This window comes from Mus caroli, unplaced genomic scaffold, assembly GCF_978045245.1.
Source record: "Mus caroli unplaced genomic scaffold, Mus_caroli_1 scaffold_9, whole genome shotgun sequence".
Classification (NCBI taxonomy): domain Eukaryota; kingdom Metazoa; phylum Chordata; class Mammalia; order Rodentia; family Muridae; genus Mus; species Mus caroli.
Genome location: NW_028227264.1, coordinates 32,463,346 through 32,469,509, shown reverse-complemented (window position 1 = coordinate 32,469,509; position 6,164 = coordinate 32,463,346). Strand labels below are relative to the sequence as shown.

At 39.3% G+C, this 6,164-nt stretch overlaps 1 pseudogene; it reads left to right on the top strand.

Moving 5' to 3' along the window:
- Nucleotides 1-3,767: 3,767 nt before the first annotated feature.
- LOC110303496 (cyclin-dependent kinase 4 pseudogene) lies at nucleotides 3,768-4,418 on the top strand (annotated as a pseudogene).
- Nucleotides 4,419-6,164: the final 1,746 nt, after the last annotated feature.

The following is a 6,164-nucleotide window of genomic DNA, read 5'->3' as shown; positions in this document are numbered from 1 at the left end:
CATCATTCATTTGTGTTATGTAAATGCTAACATTAAAGTTGTTACTAATGTATATTTCAAATACATCTGTATGTGTGTGTCCTTGTGCTTTGTATGTAAATGTGTATGTAGTCCTGTACATATATGGAGGTCTTTGTATATAAATAATGATGGGACTCTTTTTTCTCAAATGAACTGATGTTGATCTCTAACTGTGGTTCAGAAGGAACTTTGTGTTCTGCTTTTTCTCTGGAGAAATGAGAAGACTACTAAGGGTGGTGGTGGAGTGTTAGGTAACAGTGGGTGGAAAATTCAGGGATTTTTCCTTTGTAGTCTTCCAAATAAATCTGTTTGTGTCACAGAAAATTCCCTGGAATAAACATCTTCATGAGGATACACTTGACTTTCAGAAAATTTTATAAATGTCTCTTGTTAAGGTATTTAGATAAACTTCATTCTAATTATAACAGCTACAGTTGGGCATTTAGTCTGTTGGCGTTGTGCCTGGTATCTTACCTTCTGTGTCTGTCATCCACATAATCCCAAAAGATGGGATCTTCAGAAAGCTAAAACGAAAGAGGCCGAATACCTTGCCCAGAGTTATAATATGCTACACAAAGATTTTGAACATAAACCTAAGTGGTTCTATGGTGGTTTGAATAAGAATGGCCCTATAGACTCACATATGTGAATGCTTGGTTCCCAGTTGGTGGAAGTGTTTGGAAAAGATTAGATGTGGCCTTGTTGAAGGAGATGTGTCATGGGGGCAGGGGGTGGGGCTGGGGGTGCTTTGAGGTTTCAAAAGCTCATGCCATTCCCAACTAACTTTCTCTCTCTGCCTGGTGGCTGTGGATCAGGATATAAGCTCTGAGCAACTGCTGCAGTGCCTTACCTGCCAGCCTACTGCTATACTGTCTGCCATGATGGTCACTGACTCATCCTTTGAAACCGTAAGCTCAGATAAACTCTTTATTCTATAAATTGCCTTGGTCATGGTGGCTTAGCACAGAAATAGAAAAGTAACTCAGGCAGGCTCCCACCAATGGACACTCGTCGTTGTGACATGAAGGAACCTGGGTATTAGGTTTGTTTTGTAACTGTTCTCTTTTGATAAGATCATGTCTGTAGCAATTGAGGGCTGTGTGGGAACTTGAATGGCTGGTACAACATAGTTTGAAACTTTTGTTTTATTGTACACATATTCCATTGAGTAGAATTGCTACATGCAATTTCACAGGTTTGCTACATATTTGCTTTCTCACTAGATTACCAAAGTATATTTTCTACCTACATTTTGTGAGAATAAGTACTTCCCCTTACTCTCATAGAATGCCTACAGTTTTCTAACCTGAGAACTCCAAGAATTGCTTGAGTGTAGACTTAGTTTACCAATTGCTTATATATTCATTCCCACTTAACTGGCCCTTTTAGTTTTCTGATCCATTTAGGTCACAGATCCCCTTCACTGCATTTGAGACTCATTTCCTTTGGAATCATTTTGGAGAGAACTCATTATAACAACTCAATTCAGTTTACCTCTTTTCTTATATGCTCCTGCTATCCTTTGTGTTAAAAATCTAAATGGTTATTATAATCTAGAAAGGAGATTTTTAATACACATAATATACACATGTCTTCATGTCCACAAAATAAATGTATTTAAGACTCCTCACTTTGATAACCCATAATCTGAGTTGGCAGTTAAACTAAAAATGGTGTGTGCGAGAATCAGCTATAGGAAAAAAAGAGGGCAGCCAACCTACATGCAATCATTAAACAGGTTCAAAAATAGATGCATAACACCAGCTGCAGCTCCTCGGGTCACAAGGTAGATGAATCAGTAAGGAGAAATTCAATTTCTTTCATGTTAGCTGTTACTCTGTTAAGTTGAGCTGGGTGACGGTGGCACGTGGCATATGACTTTTATTCCAACACTTAGGAAGCAGAGGAAGGCAGATCTCTGAGTTCAAGGCCAGCCTGGTCTACATACTGGAGTTCCAGGATAGCTAGGCTACATAGAGAAACCCTGTGTCAAAAAACAAGCAAACAAAACAAAACAAAACAAAACAAAAAGGTTAACTTGAAAAAGTTTGTCTTCAGTGACTGGTATTCTATGACATCATGGACACAGCAGCAAAAGTTCCCGTCACACAGTCAGAACTGTCTCCTGCTAACCATCTGCGGAGCCCTAAAAAGGAAAGGTTGCTAACCACAGAAGCCTGGAAAGGAAAAGTTACCAACCACAGAACTCACCCACACTCCTTCTTCCCTTCCTACCTCCAGTGACCTGAACATGTGGACATCTCAGCAAAGAGTTTTTTTGTTTGTTTGTTTGTTTGGTTGGTTTTGTTTTTGTTGTTTGTTTGTTTGAGACAGGGTTTCTCTATATAGCTCTAGCTAAGAACTCACTACGTAGACCAGGCTATCTTCAAGTTCACAGAAATTTGCCTGCCTTCCCAGTGCAACATCTCCAGGGCATGGGCAGGCTAGACATCTATTTTCTTAGGGAGATTTTTTTTTCTAGGACATAACTAGTACACAAGAAATGAGGGCTCACAATATTATTTTAAAGTTTCTATAGTGGTTTTGATGATTAGTTAGTCTTTGGAACAGTTGTTCTAAGGATCAAAGACAAATGTCACTCCTGTTCTCATACTGTGGAGAATATAAATCTGTCTGGCTCTGCACAATCCAATATGTCAACCACTAGCCAGTATCCACTAGTGACTTGTGACTGTCAAACGCTTGAATATACAGCTAGTTTAGTTTTCAAAAACATGTTGAAATAGCATTTTGGACATACTAGATTAACTAAAAGTATGGCAGAAAACTTAAAGGTGTCTGCTTTTGTTTGAAGCAATATTTTAACATAGCGCTAAAATAATTGCAAATTACATGTGGGTGAAATGACTTAACTCAAGACATCTGAGTTGATTGTAGAACAAGGATGTCACTGAATTCTGTAGCCTTGGATTGTTACCCTGACCCAGCTTCTCCCTTCCATGAAGCCCAGAGTTGGCTGTAGTAACCACACAGAGTGTTCAGGCTTCCCACAACCCTGGGCATGAAAGACTCATTGATGATAGCCCCTCTGCAGTCTATGCTCGACAGATTCTGATTGCAGAGTTAGCTAGAGGTTTCAGGTTCTTCATCAAACAGCCATATTCAAGTGCTTCAGCAGATGCCTCTCTTTTTACTACCTCACATTAATTACTAGTTTTGACTCCACAAGGAATGCCTTTCCAAAGCAAGACTCAAAATTAATTCTACCTAATTGAACATCGTGAACTTAGGAAATTCACTAATTCCTTCCTGTTTACTGTCACACCGTTTGCTCTGGCAACCAAAGAGCAATGTTCCTTCTCCTCTTTCTCCTTCGTCCTTCAGAAAGATCAACCCACTCCCACTACCTGGGTTCAGCAGCAGAATCTAATTTTAGGCTAGAACAAAGAAGTAGGCTTCAGGCAAGAATGTGAATTTGGCCTAGAACCCAGAAGGACCCATTCTGATAAGCCTTAGAAACAGGACTTTGTTTATTGCTTTGCTTGTTCCTTGACTATTTGTATTTATTGTCTTGCTTGTTCCTTCACCTAGAACTGATTTATTACTTACATGTAATTAAAATGATATAAAAGCAGATTTAGAAAAAAAAAATAAACCTGCCTCAGCCTCAGAACTGGCTGTGTCATGCCACAGTGTTGTCTAATTGTCTTTTTTTCTTTTTAATCTTCTCTCCTGCCCTGGAGAACCTGTTGACTGACTGAGCTGGCTTGATCAATAGTATCTGACTGATTGATGTCTGTGCTACCTCCCTATTGATCCAGACATCAAGATCACCAGAGTGTTTGAGCACGAAGACCAAGATCTAAGGACAAACCTGGACAAAGCAGCCCCACCAGGCTTGCCAGTTGAAACCATCAAAGAACTGATGTGTCAGGTTCTAAGCAGCCTAGATTTTCTTCAGGCAAATTGCATTGCTCACTGAGACCTGAAGTCAGCGAACATTCTAGTGACAAGTAATGGGACAGTCAAGCTGTCTGACTTTGACCTAACCAGAATCCATAGCTACCAGATGGCCCTCATACCTGTGGCTGTTACATTCTGGTACTAGGCTCCTGAAGTTGCTTTTCAGTCTATATATGCAACACCTATGGGCATGTGGAGTGTTGACTATATCTTTGCAGAGATGTTTCATCAAAAGCCTTTCTTCTGTGGAAACTCTGAAGCTGACCAGTTGGGCAAAATCTTTGATTTCTTTGGATTGCCTCCAGACAATGACTGGCCTCGAGAAATACCTGTACTCCAGGAGCCTTTGCCCCCAGAAGGTGCTGTCCATGAGCTGCTGTTGGAAATGGCTGATTTTGATCCTACATAAGTGAGTCTCTGCCTTCCAAGCCCTGCAGCACTTTTATCTACACAAGGAAAAAGGTTCTCTGTAGTAAAAACAGTGACTGTCTTTCCCTGCTTCTGGACAGAATCTTCTGGAGAGAATCTCATCGAAATGGCAGTTGAATGGCAGTCTCTGTCTTCTCCTGAGACTGTGGAGACTCCCCCAGGTTTTGTTGTTGTTGTTGTTGGTTTTTTTTTTTTTAAAAACAGAGAATAGTTTAAGCCTTAAATATCAAACCACCTAACCCTTTTGCCCTTCCATTTCTTTACATTGTGATGGGCATATCTTGTATTCTCTTCTCTCTGATTTATATTGGCTTTTTAAAATATATATACAAGAAAACAAAATAAGACAAAGGAGGGAGAGGGATATGCTTTGGTCATGGTGTCTTTTCACAGAAATAAAATCCAAAACTTGGTACCAGGGACTGGGGTATTGCTATGATAGGCCTGACCATGTTTTTGTTCAGAAGAATTTGGATTTTGTGGCTTTGATTTTGGAAAGCAATGGGATGATGTAATGGGTTATCCTAGTAGGAATATGGAAGACACTAGAGCTGAGAGTGATTTGAACTCTGTGTGTCTCTCTCAAGAGGTTTCAGAAGAGAAGAACTTTTGTACATGGCCTAGAGATCATTCTTGTGCTATTTTGGTAACAAATGTAGCTGCTTTTTGCCCAGGTCCAAAAAGTCTGCCTGATGTTAAGGTAAAGAGACTTAGATTAATTGCACTGACAAATTCTAACTTAATAAACAGGCATCATGTTAGGAAATATGGGAAATGGCACAGAATAAGGAAAATAGTCTCCAGTATGAAGGTGTTTATAATTCAATAATGCAACAAGTTCAGAACACAAAGAGATATAAAGTACAGTTCACCTGGGATATTACAGTTGAACTTGCAGCCTGACGAGCAGGTTTAGATGTCTTGTCACTTTGTCTTGGAGGCACATGTACTTTAATTACTAATAAATAAGTCTCTTCTCGCCTTGCACATTCAGCATTCTAGTACTTATTTAGTAAATGCAGTGGTGGTGCAAACCATTAATCGCGGCACTCGGGAGGCAGAGGCAGAAGCACATTTCATTCCCTGATTATGGAATGGAAACAAAACGATAATTCATACAAACCTGATAGTAAATTTAGTAGGTGATAGAATCAGGTAATGAAGACAGAAGTTGGACTGTTTTTTGTAAATAGTCCCTAACAGTGCATGGACTTTGGGCAGTCAGCAGCCAAGTATGTACCTGTCCTGAGAGCCTTCTGAAAGTAAGGCTTCCTTAAGTGCACTTCATTGAGGAAGTCGGTAGATGTTATAATGGATACTCAATAATTTCCAAGTGGCCTTATAAATAATTGCTAACAGAAAACTTGGCTTCAATGAATATTCATTCTCTAAATTCCTTACTGGTGTCCATAACTCTTTATAGTTCCCAAAAACCATGTTCAAGAAAAAGATGAAATATTTTTAGTTCTTTTGGTACCAATAATTCCAAGGAAAATGATACACCTAGTTTTGCTCCTTTTCTTAGCAAATATCAATGAGGATTTTTTTTTTTTTTTTTTTTACTGTAGGTTGGAACATGTTCAGTGGCTTAGAATAAACCACAGGTGATAGAAAATCATCCACTGGAAGAGTTAATTGTGAGTGATTGGAGAATCAGTTTCCCCTGAATTGAACACTAACTTGCAGACAGAGTTTTATGCATATTAGAAGTTGCTAGGTGCCAAGTGACTTAATGGTTAGAGGCTGGATTTGAAATCAGCAAAGTGAAACACTGGTGTTATGAAATATAA